This window comes from Paroedura picta, chromosome 8 (assembly GCF_049243985.1).
Source record: "Paroedura picta isolate Pp20150507F chromosome 8, Ppicta_v3.0, whole genome shotgun sequence".
Classification (NCBI taxonomy): domain Eukaryota; kingdom Metazoa; phylum Chordata; class Lepidosauria; order Squamata; family Gekkonidae; genus Paroedura; species Paroedura picta.
The window spans coordinates 55,380,063-55,401,470 of NC_135376.1; the positions used below are offsets into that span (position 1 = coordinate 55,380,063).

The following is a 21,408-nucleotide window of genomic DNA, read 5'->3' on the forward strand; positions in this document are numbered from 1 at the left end:
GTCTCAGGTGGGCCAGGGGCTGAATCCCTCATCTTGATTGGGTCAGGCACTGATCGGGTCCCTCCGTTACGTCACTCAGGGCTCAGCTAGACCAAGCTACCATCTGCCAGACCTTGTGGGGGATCTCTGTGTGGCCCAAGAGGGAGCTTGGCTGGGTCAGCTGCCTCACCTCACAGGGGGCTCAACTGGGCTGGGCACAGGGCTCAGCCAGGACGAGCACTGCCACCTTCCTTGCCTCGGGAGGGGCTCTGCTGGGCCAGGTGCTGCCCTCTGTCCTCCCACATGAGGCTGCCTCTCTTCGCACAGGGCTGGGACAAGTGATGCCACCTGACTCAGCTAGGACAGGCCCTGCTGTCTCCCTTGCCTTGCATGGGCCAGTATGGATCACTTGTCTGTTGGAAGTTTCTCTTTCCCTCACCCAAACAGGGAGGAAGAAGGAGAAACAATGTTGCCTTCTCAGTTCACAGGAAGCTAAAAGGAAATTGACAAATCGTGGGTTTTGTGCAAGTTAACACTTTTGCAACGATAAAAGGCATGGGTGTTCTTTTAAAGTTTTCCAAAAACACAGATGTTTGTAAAGCCAAATCAAACATATATATGAAAGAGGACAGTACTTTTGATCCAACTAAGCAAATTCTGCTCTGGCAACTCTTTATCTTACTCCAGTCTCTGTTCACACAGTCAAAAGATTCCTTGTAGCTGGAAGAATGCTACATGCTTTGAAAAAAGTCCCTGTACAATGAAAGGCTTCTGCCTATTTCCATATTGTTTGGGGACAAGTGACTATCTAGACAATATTGTTCAGATTAAGCACATGGAGACCTGAGAAGGATTCAAGATAACCTAGAAGAGTTGTTTTTCATACCCCACTTTCCTCTACTTTAAGGACTCTCAAAGCAGTTTACAATTGCCTTCCTTTCCTCTCCCTATAATATAAGGTGACCAGATTTTAACATTGGTAAAGCGGGACACCATTGACTGGGGGGGTTCTTGATTAAAAATTTGGTCTATAATCATAGAATGCATAGAACGCAAAAATAGTATTGTAATATACATTTTTAATTTTCAACATAAATACAATTTGCCAGGTACCCCCAGATGTCCCTCCAAAAGTGGGACAATCTGGTCACCTTACTATAATAGATACCTTGTGGGGTAAATGAGCCTGAGAGAGCTCTGAGAGAACTGTAACTGGCTCAAAGTCATCCAGCTGGCTTCAGGTGAAGGAGTGGGGTATTCTCCAAATGAGATACTGCCGCTCTTAACTGCAATACAAAGCTGGCTTTCAAGTAGTTCATGAAGACATGAAGCTGCCTTATCCTCAACCACTGGTCTGCCACAATCGGTATTATCTGCTCTGCCTGGTAGCAGTTCTTCAGGATCTCAGGGCATCCCATTTTAGATCACTTCTTACCAGATCCTTTTAAAAACAAGGGTTGGAAATGTCAGAGATTGAACTTGAGAGCTTCTGCATCCAAAGCAGATGCTCTATCCCTAAGCCATGGCCCCTGCCATTAATATGGTGGTAGGGGATATATTTCAATTACAGACAATACAAAATCCAGTCTTTGGAGATTCCCTTGAAGGGCTAGACCATCCTCCACTTAAGATTTTAAATAGCAACTGCATGTCAGAGCAAATTATATTAAAATCTGGTGCAATCTGTACAATATTTTGTTTTAAATTAAAAGTTCTTCCCTAATCCCTTGTTTGTAGCAGGCAAATGTTGAACAGTCACCTTGGTTGCAAGAAACCCAGCATTCAAATCACAGTTTGGTATTTGTCCAATGTGATGCTTCCCCCCATCGGGCACTTCTGTTGCTGCTGAAGCTGTTGTGTGAAATGGGATTGTGTGGATGGCACTGCCCTGAAACCAACAGGATAGTGGCTCATGACAAGAGAGGCTACTTCCTTCTACGTTGCTCCTTTATCAGTGAGAAATGGGCAAAATTTTGGGCCATTCTAGCACTGACATCTGCTACAAGAATTGATGTTTGATAGTAGCAAATTATGCCTAAATGTCTAGGTGTTTTTTTTTTTTAAGGATGGATTGCACCAACAGTGTCTGTTAATCCCTTTATTTGAATCTATTCCTTTTTACTGAGACAAGTTTTCTCAACAGAACTTTAACTCATCATTTTGCATCAATGCAGCCTACTTTCTCACCAGTCTCTGGGTTTTGTTTTTTTGTTTTTGTTTTTGTTTTTGCTGGATCAGGACCTTCATGAGTTGGCCTGCACATTCCACACACACACACACACACACACACACACACACACACACACACAAGAGTAACACACATTTTATGCTCCAAACTCACAAAAAGTATTTTGGAGACCATAGCCATTTCTTGTTGTAGTTTGGTAACAATGCAGCCTACCAATATTGCATTTTTATTGGATTATTTCAGTTTTAAAAAGAAAATGCTTAGGAAGAACTTCTAATGTTATGCCCACCGACAATTACAGTATGCGAAAAGAAAAAAAGCAGTAACAGCGTGGACTACTAGATAGTATTCAGTTTCAAGCCTGTTCAGCCATATGCTTAGTGGATGGTTCACACGGGAGCCCAAGTAGGTGCCCTTACATGGGCAGAAGCCTCGGTATGCTGGTCATGGTGCTTGGTCCCAGTTCTGTTCTAAACTACAGTTGCTCAACGTAACTTTAGGTTTGGGTGGACAAAGGAAACAACCAGGCATAATCTATAACATTGCTCATGAGGATGAAGAGATTTTGCAGCTCTCGTGTAATGACTGGAAGCTGACTCTTGATGTTTAGCTTCATATCAGTTTTATCAGCAGCATGCCTGAAAAAGTGGGGGAAAGGAAGAGAAGAAGTGTTAATGTCTCTCTCTGAAACGCTAATATTTCTCTCTGAAAATATTTCTCTGAAAATTAAATCTGAATTTTCTTATGGGCTTTCATTATTTCTTTCTGTAGCTTTCACTGATTATTGCCTCAGATGTTTGACGTAAAGAGAAAGCTGTCAGGAAACAAAGCAGATTCCCTGCACGCAACCCTGCCCAAAGTGTCTCTTGTTTTGTATTTGTATGCATGCTCCTAGATTACTTTGGCAAGTTGGATTGATTAGCAATGGTGAAAATAAACTCTCATCCTGAAAATCAGCTCTTAGACAAACAGACAGCTTCACCATTTAGGACACGGTCTCTTTGCACAGCTTCCGTTCCTTTCCACGGTGTTTGGGCAGAAGAATAAGCCAATCGGTGGTACCTTTTTGTGTAAGTCTGCGTCACTCTAATCTTTTACAAACTTTCCAGGTTTCATGAATGCTGGTTGTCCAATCATTGTGGACCTTCTTTGGACAAAGAGATGTTGTAGAGTTCTTGTTTTCTACATATCCACCACTGCTTTTGCACTGCTGTTTTGAACCTACGTTGTCTCCGCCTCTTTGCATTGCTTACATTCAAAACCGCATACACTTTATACTCTCTTGATACAAGCTGAAATAGTTCCCTTGAAAGGGAACGTCCTGCTCCCTGAAAGTAATTTTACCATTTGATATTTCAAATCATGGAAGTTCGCAAATGCTAATAGAATGGGGGGGGGATTAAATTTCAGCAGGGCATGAGTAAATATGTGTGGGATTATGATTTATATGATATTTTATGGAGCTTTAACTATTGTCAACCCCCCCCAAGACTGCTGCTAAAGAGGGGTGACCTAAAATATAATAATATATAAATAATAATTAATTAAACAATTTTGCTCATAAAGAAAAAGACAACTGCTTCTGTTATCAAGTTCCCAGGGTTCACTTTTGAACAGATAGGAAAGAAGGCATGAGGAGCAGTAAAAAGTTTAACGTGAAAGTTTCTGCTTGCAGAAAGATGTGCATTATAAAATTCCTGATGTGTCTTGGGGTTTTTTATTGGGGGAGTTTTTATACAAATGTATATAATCTCTTTTTCAAAAAAAATACAAGTGAACAGTGCTATTTTGCACCAGTATTGATTTTAAAAAATAATAATTCCAATGAAAAGTCTTGAAACATAGTGAATGTTTTACAATATTGTTCTGGTTGTGAAGAATGTCTACAAAACATGTGCTGGAAATTTTTGTCTTTGCTTTCTTCCCAAGGGAAGGCCAAATGTTCCTTATTTTCTTTTGCCTTCTATTCATTTAGGTTTTACCAATAGCTTTAGGCCCTCTGCTTTTTGCTGAGGTTTTATCAATGTATTTGTATCTTATATGCATACTGTACATTTTCAGATACATAATGTACCTCATTTATACAGCAATTATTCTGACTCATGGATGCATAGTTGTGTTGGGAAAAGCATGCCTTTTATGGAGAAATTTTGGTATGAGGATAAAGAAGATAACCTCAAAGCATAATTTCAATTTGCACAATGGAGAAGCAAGGTCAAGGCTGGATTCTTGGGGGACAAACCAATAAGAATGAGGCATTTGAGGGAGTCCCTGTTATTCTGTGTCATTTGGGATATAAATGCACATATATCATCCTCTGATTTGAAAATTGACAGCATATTTCCTAGAGAAGTGGCAAGTTTGATTTTAGCCTTTTCCAGCATAGAATTGAGGCTTGTCTGGTATTTTAATTATCAGTTATCAAGAATTAGTCACAGAGATGAGTTTCCTTCTGCCTCTCATCAGCTACTTCCAAATAATAATAATTAAAAAAAAAGCAGGAGCAGAAGAAGAGTCAGTTTTTATACCCAGCTTTTCACTGCCCTAAGGAGTCTCAAAGCAATGATAGGAAGCCCTCAGGCTCTTTCTGCTGAGTTTCTACATGCAACTTTAGTATGAGAAGCTCCTTATGCCGAATGCAGGTTTCTATTCATGTCTCACAAGCTGCCAGTGACTGTAATGGCACTGGAGTGTGTGTAAAATCTGGTAATCATTTGCCATTCCTAATGATGATGGTGACGGCGGCTTACTCCGTTTGTCTCTTCTGTTGAACAAAGTCGGTTGCCACCTAGATGGCCAATTTAAGAGGAATTTAAGAGGGCAAAAGACAAATGTCAGGGATAATCTTGTACTCTTAGCAATGTGTTCCACAATATATGTTCATTTTAATCAATTTGTTTTTTTTTTCAGGGCCTAAAGAATTTTTTTTCAAGGTCTATATTCATGTGCGTTGGTATACAAGCATAAATGAACCATTCACCTATCCTGTATTGCTCTGTACAGCACTACCAAAAGATACTATAGCCCAGCAGACTAAGATTCTCTGTGCCCCCATCCAACATAAGCATCATAGGAAAACAAATTACAGCCCCCCTGGGCCCCCAAGGTGATCAAGGCCCCTGACATCGTGCCTTCTCAGTGAACCGCACATTTGAAAATAACTCCACCAAATATATTCATTTTCCTTGGGTACTAGGGGTGTATAAATCAGAAGTCAGTTCACCAAAAGCCAGAACATTAAACCTGCGCAAAAAGGGGGTGTTGCTAGTGGTGTGTTAGAGCAATCTTTGTCTGCTATGTGAGCCCAAGTGTCAGGGGGGAATCCAGCATTATTAAAAGCAGCTTCCTTTCCAGGAATTCAACAACATTCAGTATAGACAGTGAAAGATGAGGCCTTTATAAAAGTTTTAGAAAATCTTTTAGGCCTCGATAGAGAAGAAAATCCATTATGACAGCTAAAGCTTAGGATAAATCCCCTGCTCCCACATCAAAATAAACAACTAGAACAATCAGATTTCATTGTTTTAAACAAACCATAAAAACAGGAGGTAGAAGTTCAATTTTTATTTTGCCCCTTTCGAGACAATACCAGTTGGGTTTCATAGATATAGGCAGAGTTGATTCTGAGCTTCTGGATACTGGGGGGGGGGGGGGAGGAGAGAGAGAGATTATTGCACTGGCACTTCCAGAGGACTTGAGGGGAGGCCGGGGCTGGGTGCCAGGCATCTGCCTGGTCCAGGTTCCATCCCCAACAACTCCAGTCCAGTGGTGAGATGAAAGATTCTGCCTGAAATCCTGGGGAGCCACTGCCAGTCTAAGGAGACGGCAGTCATCTTGAGGGCCCAAAGGGTCATGCAGCATAAGGCAGCCTCCTACATTCATGAAGAGAATTGATAGGCCTAGTAGCTCAAGTAACCTTTCAGTATGTGCTTGAGTTCATAAGTGGTACTGCTGTTGTCTTGACTTTTACTATAAACTTAATTTCAAAGGCATTTTATTTAACACATCTCAAAATATTTAACCAAGGGCTGGTTCTTGTAGGCAAGTTTTGTTGATCAGTCAACATGCACTGTCCTGTTTTCTGTTTTCCTACTGAAAGCAGATAGGAGAAAGGGGAGTTACAAATGCCTTGGCGCTTTGCAGCTGCATGATAATTCCGCCAAAGAGTTTGAAGGGAGTTGCTACAGCTAGAGAACTCTGGAAGATCCTGAAGCTCTCGTTAAAAAGTTCCTACGCAGAAGACAATTCCATCCTGGAATGAAGACAGCGTGCAGACTGTCATTCATCACAGTCATCTCACACAACTCAGGATGAGAACAGGCACACATTCCCTTATCCTCAGCCAATTATACAGCCCTGTTGCAAGTTTTCAGCACAAGTACATGATTCAGGGTTAGATCCAGATTAAACTGGCAATTTCCACTGATTCACCCTTCCTGCTGCAAAGCCCTTTGTCTTTCATCGGTAGCCTTTACCAGACATCTTGCCCCCCCACCCCCCCAAACAGAAATCTTACATATAAGGGACCGTCTCTTTCCACTTGCAGAGAGTTTTGGACGTAGGAAAGCATTCAGACATGTCATTTCTGTTTTGTATTCTAAATGAGAGACTCCAAAGAGAACATCAATTTAATCATGGCCCTTTCCCCTGAACATCTTAGCTAGCTATCCTGTGGGCTGCAGGATAATTTCTAGATGGAAGTACCTGCTGCACAGGAATTTGATAACATCTTCAAAGCAGACTTTAGCTATAAAACCTATTCAGCGTCAGCCCCAGGAGAAAGGGTGAGTGGGGTGGAAGACAGCAGCTGTGGAGAAACTCCATGCAGCTCAATTCTGATCTGAAGTTGTGAGGGTGTTGCTAGGAGAACAGTGCTCTTAGCAACCAGCAAGGGGAGAGGGGGCTTGTACCATAAAATCACATATGACAACTGTGTTCTCTCTTAGAATGATTGTTTTTATGGGGCACTCCTAAACAAATGTAGACAAACTTAGACACAAATTTAATCCATTGAGTTCTGCAAGTAGAACAGTTTTAAGTTTTGCATTGTGAAAACTTTCCATTGATTCCTTTGCTTCCTGTATTTTAACCAATTTTTAATTCATAAGAGAACCCATCTCTTATTTCATGACTGCTGAATTTACTCAGGAGTCTTTGGTGAGATATCTCATCAAAAGTCTTTTGAATCCCCAGGTATATAATATCTACCAGGCCATGCCTGATCACTTTATTGAAGAACTGTGAAAGGTTGGTGAGGCAGTGCTTCCCTTTACAGAAGCCATGCTGATTTTCCCTTATCAGGTTTTGTCCCTCTATGTGCCTAACATTTCTATCTTTGATCATAATTTTGATTAATTTTCCTGACTTTAGGCTGACTATAATTTCCTTGTTTCCTTCTGTATTGCTTTTTTTTAAAATGGTACTCTTCGGTTATCTGGTCCAGTGGCTGAATTTAGTAGTAGATTACATATACGGGTTAGTAAATCAACAATCTTAGGTCTGAGATCCTTAAGAATTCTCAAATGTGTGCAATGAAACCTGGAGACTTAACAATTTTAAACTTTCCCAGTAGGTCTAGAACTTCATCTCTGATCATCTCTATTTGGCTCAGTTCTTTAGCCCCCTTTGCTGAAAAGAGGGCTGGTAGCATGGGCATTTGCCCCCCACTTTCCACAGTGAACACAGAAGCAAAACTGTAATTGAGTTTCCCTGCCATCTTCCCCCATCTTCCTTTAGCAATCCCTTTATTCTTTTTCTCATCCCAAAGCCCCACTGCTCTTCTGACTGGTGTAGGAATAGTGCTCTGAATATATTTTTAATATGTTCAGGTTTTGCCTCAATGCTTTTAACAAACCACTCCTCAAAATTTCTTTTACATGGCTAATTATTGACTTGACTATTTTTTTTTGCTAGATCCTGCATCCCCTCTTGTTCAAATCATTGGAATAGACCTTCCCCATTTAAAAAGAAACCTCTTTACTTTTTACAGCTTCCTTAACTAGCTTTATTAAGCACACAGGCTTTCTTTTAGACATGGCAGTGCCTTTCCTAACCTGTGGAATGCATTCTATCTGGGCTTCAATTAATGTGGTTTTAAATATCACCCTTTAGGGATTTGACCCCCTTGGGTTTCCCCTTCAGCTTCTTTTACTATTCCCCTCATTTTTGTAAAGTGTCCTCTTTTGAAATAAAATGTTACAGTTTTGTACTTTAGGGATAACTTCCCATTGGAAATAAAAGCAGTGACATCAAGGCTCTCATTGGTATGTGGGACACACAGCTGATCCAGAGCTCTTTAATCCATCACCCTCCCTCCACGCTCTCTCACAAACACATACACACACACAAACCCCTTTCCTTCCCACTTACCCCTCACCTTTCTCTCCCTCCCTGTTCCTTTCCCAACCTACTCCCCCGTTCTTTCCCCACAAAACATACACAAACAAACACGCACACAAAGAATTCTCCCCCTCCCTCTTTACCTCTTCTTCCAGGAAGGCCCTGGCCTCCTCCAGCCTGGAAGGCAGCTGCCCCCCCCAAACTGTGCAGCCTCTGCCCCAGCCCCTGAAAGCCTCCCTACCATCCAGACTCCTTGCTTCCTCTCATTGTGTTCCCTGGCCTTGGGTAGGGTGGCATTGCCCTACCCCATGACTGCCCACACCTCCCCGGGCAGTGCAGTGGTGGTCCAGCTTCCTCCAGCAACAACCTGCACTGCCCCAGCCAGCTGCCTGCCACAATGCCCCATAGATGCCCCAGCTTCTTCTGGAGCACTCCCTGGGGCAGGGCTATGGATGTCACATCCATAACCATTTATGTCCCAGGGGCCACACAAGATGTGTCCCACATCAAAAAAGAAAACCCAAAAGGGGATAGTGTTACAAAACAAAAGCCAACAAACCTAGCCAACAAGCAGTTAGCGCCCAAAAGGTTAGGAGTCGACAAAATATAAATAGTTAAATTATATGAACATTTATTGTGTACAACTTATAAAGTTAAAAACACAGACCAAGCCCATAGGTTAATCATTGAAATCACATAATATGTACCATACGAAGTTCTAACATGTCTCAACCTCAAAATGGTTCATCTTCAAGGCCTAATCTTGAACACACATGTGATACAGTAGAGAATGCAGATAGCAGCCAGTAAGATTTTTTTTAATTTCAATTTATTATCTATGAATAACAAGATCAGTCACAATGGGACTGACAGAAGAGATCCATCTATCATGTAACTCTCCTTCTCCAAAGCTGCTCAGAAGGACTGGTGTGCGTCAGGAGCTTCTGTGCATGTCTGAAAGCAAATGAGAAACTTAATTGCATTTCCGTCACTGGAGTGACAACCACTACATCTCTTGCCAGGGCTTGAGACTTGCTCAGAACCAAGACCCCTACCCCTCTGGTTGGCTCTGTGACCAACGGTTCCTGTGTACAGTCACTGATGATGTCAAGAAACCTTTATTGAACATCTCCTGATCATCTGTCCTGATTTTAATGCATTTTTAATGGGAATAACCCATCATTCAAGCCAGTGAAAACTATAGAATGTCACTCCCTTTTTCATGACCACTGTCTATTTGCCCTGCCTGAAATGAAGCCAGTGTGTCATGTAAACAATCGAGGAGATCATTTTCCCTGGCTCTTGATGCAAGGGGGCCATGAAATGTTTATTTTGGATAGTTCCGTGTAACCACAACCCTGTAGCCAGTGGAGCTGGGTTCATTTCAGTTCTTCCAAGGTGAGTCTAACAGGCAGTTAGTTCAGTATTGCACTGTGGATTCAGAGTTCTCAAGGAGAATGGTCAAGCATAGGTCACAGAGCATACCAAACAGTAATATTTCTCTAGCACATCCCTGCATTCTGAAAAGCCTGGGCTTCCAGATAACTTCCAGCCCTCAGCTCTTCTTCATCAAAAGTCCACCTTCATTATGTCCTCTGAACACACGGGTGCCCTTTGGATCTGCTAGGGAAATACAAAGGAAAAGAAGAAAAGGAGAGGGGATACCCACAAAGAAGAACCAGAAAGAGCAAGAGAGGTTTAAAACAACAACAACAACGTGTTTGGATTCAAGAAGCAGCCCTGAAAAACAGGAGAAATGCTCAAGGCTCAGCAATGGCCAGGGGAATTTGTGGGACTCGACCCCCCCCCCACACACACACAAACACAAACACACACACATGCTTTATAGCTGCAGACAAGCTGAATCAGTTTCTGGTAGTTTAAGGCAGGCAGGCACAGGGAGGCACACACACCTCTGTGGCACCAGGATAAACAAGCTGCTCAGTTCTCCTTTGGCTCTTACTACTGCACAGAACCTGTTGCTCTACATTCAGGATCAAAGACTCCTGCAAGTCACCCTCCGCAAGGGAACCCGGGTACTGTGTGTGTGTGTGTGTGGGGGGGGGTGTTTTCTTTCTCCCTCTAGGTTGGTTTCCCACTCCCACTCCACACCCCATGAACCGAAGCATCAGCCTCCTCTTCGCTCCCTCTTCCAGGCAGTTCCACGGCCGGGGGGCGGGGGTGGGGGGTGGGGGGTGGGGGGTGGGGGGCGGGGGAGACTTTTTGTGCTGGAGGTCGCTCCACCGGTTTAGCTCTCGCCTGCTGCTTGGGCGCTTGCTGGGGAGTGAGTCTGAGACCTCCTCCCAGAGTAGCTGGGATCTGGAGTCTGCCCGCAATCTCGCCTCGCCCAAACCCCCAAGCATTTCCCGCCTTTGCTGGGCACCCCGCCTGGGGCTGGAATCTATCGTTCCAGCCGAGATTGACTCATTTTCGGTTTACAAGCAGGGTGGGGCGGAGGCGCTCAGCAGAGAACCCCGGAGACAATTCGGGAGAACGACGGGCCTCTTCCCCCCCCCCGCCCCCCGTCCCCCGTCCCGGGACCGCAGCCGCGCAATAGCCGCCCCCAGCGCCCTTTTCCTTTCTAAGCACAAAGAAGAAAAGGGCAAGAACAAAAAAGGCCTCTCGTGCAGTTTCCCAAGCCTCGGACCCCAAAGTGTCTGCCTGGAGTGGCACGGAATGCTCCCCCGCCCCCGCCCGGCTTTCACGTACCGATAAGCGGTATCGACATGATGATCCCGGGTGCGCTGCTTGTCTCTCCCCTTGGAGTCCCGACATGTCGGGCTGCCAATCGACGGCACGGCCAGGCGGAGGGCTCAGCTTTCCCCGGGACTCCTGGCAGGGCCGACAGAGTGCGGCTGGGGACGGAGAAGGGGAGGATGTGGTCCCCGCCGATGAGCGAGCGCTCCCTCGTCTTCAGCTGCGCGTGAATGGGCGCCGGGGAGGGAGCCGCAGAGGACGCACCCGTCGTGTCGGCCGCATCTCTGGCATCCACCCGGGCCTTACATCCACCGGGTTCAGTTTTAAAACTGTGTTTTTTTCTGCACCCTAAATGAGGGCAATCCTAAACAGGCTGGAATGGAGTTAGGAGGGATTGGACTCTGTTTAGGATTGCCCCGTCGGTGCGCTTGGCCAATGCGTGGAAAGGTCAAGCTTTCCGACCGTCTTCCAATGACAAGAGGACTAGGGAAAACTACAGTGAACTCGGCCCACCACCCAGGCCCGCGGGTGTTCTCTGTATCAGCCAAACCAGCCCCTTTTCTTGCAGAGGCGGCCAGGGGACTGAGCAGACGTGGCGAACTGAGCTCAGATGGACTGACTCCTCGGGGGAAGGGAGCTTGAACTCGGCTGAGTAACTGCGCTGGGAGGGGAAGGGCAAAATGCTGCGTTATTCTGAGCGTGGGGAAGGGGGCAATAGCTGGGCGATGCCACCGCCCTGCTGAGGCTCCTGCCGGGGAGGGGAACCAGCCTTTCCAGCCCGCTGGGCTCACGCTCGGTCCTGCTGCTTCCGACCCACCCGGCGACCCACCGACATCTACCGGGCTGGTCTGCGGCGGAAGAGAGAGAGAGAGAGAGAGAGAAACCACATTTTCGGGCTCGGAGCTCTTCAGAGCCCAACTGTGGAGCCAGGGAGAGGGTTCCGGGGTTGCTCCCATTCGCGGGGAGCCTGAGCATACTTTGATGCTGGGGGGGGGGGGATGCGGCGTCTGAGACCCACGAAACAGGCTTCCTGGAATCCAGCATGGGGAGTGCCGAGTGTGCCGGCCAAAGCGCAAAGAAGCCCATAAATAAAACCCGTGGGCAACCAAGAAAATAGAAGGAAGCAATATCATCGGGATCATACTTTTCATTTCCAAACTTTCCTGCCTTGTTTTTCGTGATCCCCTCCCCCAAAGTTTAAAATTGCTGCCTGCGGCATTGCTGCCTTCCACTTAAAAAGAAAAAAAGGATGTTTACCGGGAAAGGGTCCATAAACGCGAAGGGCAGCCCACAGCATCGGGCCCGCTTTAGCACTCCTCACAAATATTTCCCGGCATATTTAGCATCAGGATATTGCCTGGACAAGCTGCCATAACAGGGGGAGGGGGGAGGGGCTCCAGCTGCTCACAACTGCCCTGCCCTGTTGGGTCAATCCCTACTAGAACCAGCTTCAAAACATCATCTGCTCCTGGGATGCCAACTCCCCTGAAAGGAAGGGGCTCCGTCGAGGCGATCAGCGCTCCGAGCCGCTGCCATCCAGACCCAGGGGCTGTCATTTCAATGCCCCACGCCACATCGGGAAGCGGGACACAAGAGCGGCTTCTTCATGGGACTTGCCCCCAGATAAGTGGGCTGGAAGATCCCTGGGGCGAACATAGGGCCACGGTTCTAAAAATGTCTTTCCTAGCATGCACTGGACCAAGGGCATTTTGGGGAGACCGAGGTCAGTTTTGTAGGCTAGAACGGCAGCACACCTGGCCTCGAAGGTCTTAGTGGACCCCAAGCTCGCAGACCAAGACCATTTACTTGTGAGTAGTAGTATTGAAAAGCGGAGGGAAGGGTCTGCAAAGTTCGTGTGCCCTTTTCTTTCCCCACCTTCCTCCTCGGCCCCTTCTGCACTCGAAGAAGGCTGGGAAACTCCAGGGCTCCCGGGTCGGCCAGGGCCCGGCCCACAGCCCCACCACCAGCCAGGCAGCCAGAAGCCCTGCGAGGCTCCCGAGGGCTGGGCGGCTCCTCAGCCGGGGCAGCGCAGTCGGGCGCGGGACTGGGGCGAGCAGCAGGCCGTCCGCGAAGCGTCCCTCTTCAGACCTGCGGACTCCTGCGTCGAGGCGGGAGACGCCACTGCAAGCAATTACGCACTTGAAGTCCTTGAAAAATGCACGATTTAAAACGAAATACATATTAATTAGTCTCCTAAATGACACTTTAATGTGCTAATATTGAATCTCTGCTTTAGAAGCGGGTTGACTTCTACTTCCACGGCGTTCTTCCTCCTTGGCTGCACGGCCCCCCTCGTCTCCTGTGTTCCAGGCACTGGAGGGGGCGGGGGGGGGGGCAGCCCCACAATGAAAGAGGGGAAAGGCAGGCCCATCCTGGAGGCCGCGCGCTTGGCCAACTTGGACCCCTGCGGGAGCGATTTCCAGACCACAGCCCGAGCCAAATCGAGGCACCCCACTAGACTGCATATGGGGAACGGCAGGGTGCTTTGACTTCAGTGGCTTTAGGGCGGCCTGCAGGATGGCGCTGCTCTTTCAGAATCCTGAATCGGATTTGGAAGGAGGGAGACCGTGTCCAAAACAACTGGGGTTTGCAGTACAATTCGAAACAGAGTTCCTTTTCCTCTAAATCCACCAAAGTCAATGGGTTGCGAAGAGTGTCCCTCTGTTTAGGATTGTGCTGTTGAGTCTCCTCAGGTTACTTCATTGCATTTATGAAATGAGGAATTTAAAAAAATGCTGGAAATTCTGCCACCCATGATCTGTCTGCCTGTAAGAGCGGTAGCAGGCAGTCTTGTTGGTGCATAGTTGTTGTTGTTGTTTTTAAGTTGTGTAATATCTTTTTACTCTGACCTACTCAAATATCAGAAAACAGTACAGGGATTTGCCCAGCTGCGCAAGAGACTTCCCCTCCCTGCTCTGTCCTGGATGAACACAAATTTACCCACTAACAATTTAAAGCTAGTTTGATTTCCATGGCTTTCCTCAGGGAACACTTAATTTTTAAAAAAGCACTGTTATTGCTGGCCATCCCTTGCCCCTTTGCAGGTCTTCAGATTCCCCCCTGGGCTGGGCTGGGAACAGTCCCACAGGTTTAGGGTATACCGGACTGGCATACCTGCAGAGGGGTCTTGGCCTCAGCTTCCGCCCTTGTCTCAATAGGCCTGGACGCTGGGAGAGCTTTTCAAGTCCTTTGCAGGCAGAACTGTCAGGAATAAGCCAGGACGGCAGCCAGGAGGATTCCTTAAATCAAAGGGATTTGTGCCACTGACTCCGACCAGGGCTCTACAGGTTCCAAGGAGACAGACATCCCGCATACAAAGCCTCCCAGCCACTCGCTCGGGGATTATCACAACAACCCGGCAAGGTGGGCAAATGGTACTTTCGAACTGCACGTCGGGGGGGGGGGTAGGGGCTGAGAGGAGAAATAGACAAGACATATAAAAGCAGACACATAACAAAACCACAAGCAAGCAGACTCCACATTCTGCAAGGGGGATACGTTTTAGAAAGGAGACATCCTCACATGCCTGGTCTAGTATAATTATGAAATGCCAGCCCTCCAGATAATACTGAGATCCCCCCCCCCCTTTCAGGGGCAGGGATGAAATATAATTTGGCAATATGGTGGTCTTGAAGCTAGAAAACTCTGGTAGCATTTAGGAGGCCGATGAGTTTTCCATGTGACAAATGGGTTCGATCCATGTCCCACTGCGAGATAATGTCACATCATAAACCAGGCTGACCCCAGTTATTCTGGGCTACCACATCTTCCGGAAGTTCTTCTCAAACCATGAGGACTGGAAACTTTAAATGAGAATTTAAACGGCAATCTCCAGGATGAAGAATCTCAACAGAATAGATACAAGGACTAAATTCTCTTTGAATCCATTACGAAGCTTCTAATTATCATAAGATTCCGAAATGCGATTGTAGCAGGCGCCCACCCCGCCGCTAGGCACCCGCTTCCTAGCGCATTTCCACAGCAAAGAACCAGCCGCCCACAAGCGAGCCTCGGAAAGTTCCTGGAAGGCTGGAAACCGGGACGGAAGCGAAGGGGCTGGCTTCCAAAGGCAAAGTGAAAAGGAACAAAAGCGGAGGGGGGAGTCAGTCCCGAAAGCATTCGGGCCGCGCGAGGCCCAGCAAGAACCGGCAGGCGGCAGGAAGACTTGAGACGGAGACGCGGGAACGGGGGCTGGGAGGGCTTAGCGGCACGCAAGGATTGGGGCCTGGGCAGCGGCCGTCCTTCTGCACCCCGAAAGCCGTTCCTCAGGCTCGGACTGCCCCTCCAGAGACAGGAGTTCATGGAGTTCGTCCCGGGCCCGTCTGGGGCATCGTCTGGCGTCGGGGTGGCCACAGGATTTCGGGCAAGACCGGACCGTTGCCTGCGGGACTGCGTTAGAGACGTAAGGTCCTTGAGCCGCGGCTGCTTTTCGAAGGGTCGACAGGGCGGCTTCTCGGAGGAGGCGAGGGGCAGGAGGATGTGACCCCCAGCCTGCAGCAGGTGGCAGTCATGGCCGTCTGATTCGCCCCGACGCCTGCGGCAGCACTTCCTCATGGACCTGACCCTGCGCAGGTTTTATTCCCAGGGGAAGGGCTGTGGATCACGCTATTACCCTGACCGGGGAAGCAGATACTTCATCTGGATAAGGCTTCCTCGGGATGCCTTGCTTTGCCCAGGGACTGGTGGCAACTTCGTGGGCTGGCGCCCTTTGCAAGGCCTTAATTCGAAGAAAACATCCCGGGTGGGATTTTGACCTTGTTGTCAGGGGAAAGTTTTCAGGCACAGTTTAAAAGGCCAGAGTCTTTTGCATCATCTCTTGAATCCAGGAAATGGAAAGATACTGAAAGTATTTCTCCCCTCCCCCTCTCCTATGCATTTTAAAACATAACTCTGTTATTTTAAATAACCCTAATTTATAAATAAAATCGAGAACAAGGAGTACGAATTCATACTGGCGACGATTTTGGTAATCCTTGTGGGAGCTGGCTGGATTTTCTACTTCTGGTGCTTATTTTTAGTTGTGCCCATGACATCCCTCACAGTTATTTGGAAATAGTTTCCATTGGAAATCAGTCACGGTTGCCTTTTGGAATAGGGGTATTAAATATCTGTCCGCTATTCAAAAACTGAGGACTCTGCGCTGAGACCTATGGACCGAACACATATAATAAGGACTAAGGTGATTTTTCCAAAATGGCATCTTTGTCAAATGAAGTTTGTAATTTCCCTCAGGATTCTCTATTTCGACATCTCGGGTCTATTAATAACATCTCAAAAATATATAATGGAAGGCTTTAGATTGGTGTACATGTTAGGAGGGGAAAGTCGATGCAAGGAACCAAATACACAGGAAAAAAATTGGCTGTTTTGTTTTTTCTAAATCTCCTGTCTACGGCAATTAAAGAGATTTATGGTCAGTTTTCCAGACGTTTTCCACTAGGCGGCACTGCATACACATGCATTTTGTTCCAGGCTGAAAGACGTAACTGGTCAGAAAACACTTTTTTAACAGCCTCCTACTTAGCGTTGCACCATTAAAAATAAAACATTTCCTAATGAACACACGTGTTGGAAATATGGAACGTCCAAGTTCATCGATAAACGCATACGAATGAGCGATGGTATAAGGTTTTTTTAAATATAATGAACTCCACAAAAGGGATCTTTTCTCCAATCTGTCAAAACGGGATATATTAATATTTAGGGTGTTTTTTCTCTCTCTCAAAATGATGTGAATGAAGATTTTCTGTACAAAATTTGAGGGAGATGATTTATAAGTAGAGGCCTCTGTTCTCAAGGAGGTTTAAGCCACATTTGTGATTCTGGATCAAAACAATACTGAGGCCCCAGCTAAATTCGGAAGGTAGGTTGAACCATCTGAAATGCCCTGAGCAGATAGGCCCAAACGATCCTCATTGTAGAGCCAAGCCCAGTTGGAGTTTCAGCAAAGGGCTGATTAAAGCCTTGCCGAGTTTGGGGTTCGGCCAGTCTACTGTTCAGCCTCTGTCTGAATTTCCCTGTCGAGGATGTGGTTGTGAGAGGGGAAAGCACAAGGCAGAGGAATCCAAGCTGCCCCATGAGCCCTCCGGCCTATGAGCCCTGCGGTTTGGTGCAATTGACGGCCCTGTTTGGGCGACGGTCCACACGAGGACTGAAATAACCTGCTTCCAAACGGTGGAAAGACGGGGTGGGCAGACCTGCGGAAGACAGGGTGCCCAAGCCGATTCTAGTGCTTGTGGCTGGACTCCCAGAGAGTGGAAGAGCCCTCAGACCTGGTCGAAATCCGCAGCCAGGATATGTCCAGGATTGACACCCCCCCCCTTTAATGCCCTTGTCTGAAGCGAGTATGTCGGTCATTTCCTGGGCCCTTTCACATCTCATGGATGGTAATAGGAGCCAAATTTGGGTGAACCCCTAGTTCTTGGCTTCAATAGGGGGCACCTCTAAGTAGAGTGAGGCTCTTCTAAATTACTCGGCAAGGGCGGCAACCAGGATGTGCACAAAGCCCAGAGTTTGGTCTCCAGTGGGTAGCTGTGTTGGTCTGAAGTTGCAAAACAAAAATAAGAGTCCAGCGGCACCTTTAAGACCAACAAAGTTTCATTCAAGGAGTGAGCTTTCCAGTGCAGGCACTCTTCCTCAGACAAAATATTTAGTCTGTCACCTTCTCCCTCAACCCTACACCCCCCCCCCAAACACACACTCACAAGGGAATCCCGGAGATTTTCTCTTTTTTATTCGGGAGGGGGCCCCCTTCTCCGCGCTGCAGGACTGGCTGCCTACCAGCTATGCTGCCCTCCAAGCATTGGGGGAGGTAACCCCCCCCCCCAAGCCTAAACAGGGGCCTGACTGGGGATGTCTGACGGCCTGCATCCTGGGGGGGGGGGGCGGAGAGGAGCTTTGTGATGTGCCCTGGATCGAGAGCAGGGAATCCCTGAACCGTTGGATCTAGACTGGGTGGGGTTCATTTACACTGGTCAGTTAATGAGGTGCAAAACCCCGGTGACTCTGGAATGTTAATGCCGGCGCTCCTCTTCCTAACACTGAGAGAAGGAGTCCTTTCCGTGGGAGGCAAGGGCCTTCCTTCTTGCCTAAAGTGCTGCGGATCGGGTTGGGGAAGTCCGGGCGCGTGCTCCCAAGGCACTTGAGCAGGGACTGGGGGCATAACTCCATCGGTGCTGCGTGGCTGGAGAAAGTGACTTGCTTTGAAGCAGGCCACCCGGCTTTTCAGCCTTCCCCTAATCAGTAACCCGTCCCTTGTATTCGCCGACACGGCCTAGGCTTGGCTGGCGTCGGATCTGCCTTCGGGGCCCCGTGGAAAGGCCCGGCCCGGCTGCACCAACCCCTCTCGCTTAGGCCGCCAAAGCTGTTTGGAAAGGGGCTTGGAGCACGCCTAAATCTATTTGGCGAGATTGCGGGCGTTCGCCTGCGCATTCCAGCCGCTTCATTATCCCCCCCCCCCCAAGCAGGTTCCACCCAGCCAACAATCTGGAGCCACTCAATGCGCGGGGGGGGGGGGAATCAATCCAGAGTGGCTCCCCCCACCCAGACCCTTGCTTTAAAAAATGACCGACCATTGGGAGCCTACCAAACAGGTTTGCGGGGTGGGGCTGGGGACAGAATGAGAAACGGTTCAGCTGGGGGAGAGTCCAGACTCCCACCCCTTTGTTTCTCCCCGGTTGCCCCGGCCTTGAGAGCGAGTTGAAGGAGGCCGGCGAAGAAGGTGGCCTTCCGCAAATGAGGCTGGCCTGCCCACGTACTTCCCGAAGGTCCCTGCCAGGGGGGAACCTGTACCGGCCACGAAGAGTTCGCCGGGTCTAACCCCGCGCCCGAGAGCACCGCATTCATCCGCCCTTGCTTCCGCTCGAGACCTGTACCCAAGGGCAGCCTGCTTCGCTCGCTGGCCGCCGCCGTGGCTGGAAAGCCCCCGATTCTCAATGGGACTCTCGCGCACCAGCAGCCTCGGCCACATGCCTGTTGAGGATGCCGGGCAAGAGGGAATCCACAGTGTGAAGAAACCCAATGAGCCGGCCTGGAGGGCCCAGCCGTGACCCCGCTTTAACTGAGCTATTCCTATTGCCCAACCATTTTATACTCCGAAGCATCGCTCTCCCCCCTTGCTGACAATTTCCATTCATTTTCCAGAAGACTTAGGAGGGCAGACTGAACAAATCCACTGTTTTATGTCCCAGTTAAGAGGGGCGTAAAGATTCTTTGGTGGGGAGGAATTCAGTTAGTGAACCAAAAAAAATATTATTGGGCTGCAGAGAAGGGGACAGTTTTTTTCTTTCTAATACTCAATTAAATTAAATATTCAGTTCAAAGCAAAACTAAAGCTTCCTTATGGCCAACAGCGCTGAACCTTGTAGCTTAGTGCGGGAGGGAGGGGCCGTTTTTTTTCTTGCACGAGATTGTGATAGTAAGAATAATGGCAATCTGGGACGACAGAAGGCAGGAATCGAGACAGGGTTAAGAAGACAATTGTGCAAAGGGGCACACACGCTCACACCTGTCTTTCCAAGCACACACACATCCCTCGAGAGATCGGAAAGCTTTCCTTATCTGTCCCTGTACTTACCTCTTTATAGATTTCAGGGGGAAATCAGCATTAATATCAAGCCTAATTCAAATTTAACTGCGATGCACATTCTAGGCTTGTGAGTAAGTGTGAGCAGGCATCTAGTTGCAGCATGTATGTGTAATATGATTAAGAGTTCAAAAGCACAACAGTTAGATTTTCAGCATAGGAGGGGGAAAATGATAGTTTTCAGTGAGCCCGGTAAAGCCCGAGTTTTCACCTTCCTCTTTTGGCCGGCTCGATAATTTCAAGTAAACAGTAGAGGCCCTATTTGCTGCTACAGAAAATAGTTATGTTTTATAGGCATGTGCCCCATTAGACTGGAATTCTTTACGTTTTGTAAAAGAGAAAAAAGGAGACAGGGGGACAGACCAAGAAGGGGGAAAGTTAAAATATTTTGAATTAAAGTCCACCATTCTCCATTGTATCAAGTTCATCTACATTGACAGGAGCAGTTCTTTCAGAATAAATCACACCGCAGCGTAATAGATTTAAAATACACCAGGTTGTGTTTTTTTTTTAAATCATTAATTGTAAACGTGAAAAATACCTGCTGGTACTTCACTTTAGAAGCGTGTAATTGGTAAAAATAGGAGGCTGATGAATAGATAATAGATCCTTAACTACCAATAAACAGTAAGCAGCAGCCAGGAGTATTAGGATGTGATCATAATTATTCGACAGCGGCAGCCAATGGGAGCTGAAGAACTCGTCCCGAAAACTCGTCCCCAAACTCCATTGCAATCTCGAAAACGCGGACAAGTCCGGATCCGCGGACGAGTCGCCCGTCCCCTCGCAAGAGCCTGAGCGGTGCGCAAATTGTATCACTGCTGCGAGCCCCCCCCCCCCATTTGTGCTCCTCAGAACAGCGCGAGAAGGCATTGAAAACCCAACCCCCCCCCCACCTCCACCTCCACCTCCACCTCCACCTCCACCACCACCACCACGGCCGTCCTGCTGAGAAAAGTCTTCGGGACAAACCAAGGACTCTGCCGCATGACTGGGGATCGTTTCGGGCGATGGCAGCGCCCGTGGGGGGGGGGGGGGTTGAGAGAGGCGTCTGGTGGGGGCGGCATGAACTCGCACGGCCCCCTTGCAAGGGGGAATCCATCACGACAACTTTACGCGCAGAGCCAGATTTCCTCTGCAACCCGGGCGAGCAAGGGGCTGTGTGTGTGTGTGTTTCTCTCTCTCTCCCCCGCCAGCCCCAACCCGAGTCTCCCCTTCGCAGCTCCTCCCCCTCCTACCTGACTCCTGGAGGGACTCGTTGCGGCGGCTCTCGGCAACTGTGGCGGCTGCTGTGGCGGCTGTTGTGACTTTCTCTGTCTGCCTCGGAGTTGCCAGCCTGTGCCTGGGCGCGTGGGCGGCAGCGGCGGCGGCGGGAGAGTCCATTCCAGGGCGGGCCTGGATCCATCCCTCCAGGATCGCGCCGGCCAGAAGTTTGCCTCTCCCCTCTGACGCACTTTAAAGAGTCCCCCCCTTCCCGCTCCGGGCGCGTAATAGCGGCCAATCATCGAGCCATTTGCCAGGCTCCGGAGGAAGCTGTCGATGGGATCCTCGCACTAATTAGGCGCAGGAACTAACGAGTCGGTCGCCGCACTCGGGGTGCAGCCAGCCGCCGCCGCCGCCG

The 21,408-nt window shown here is 48.2% G+C and overlaps 1 long non-coding RNA gene across 1 annotated transcript; it reads right to left on the minus strand.

The window, feature by feature from the left end:
- Positions 1–2,346: 2,346 nt before the first annotated feature.
- On the minus strand, positions 2,347–21,163 carry LOC143843573 (uncharacterized). The gene is made up of 2 exons (XR_013233599.1): positions 21,026–21,163; positions 2,347–2,805 (listed from the first exon to the last, which is right to left on the minus strand). It is a non-coding gene; the product is annotated as an uncharacterized LOC143843573 (long non-coding RNA).
- Between the last annotated feature and the right edge of the window lie 245 nt (positions 21,164–21,408).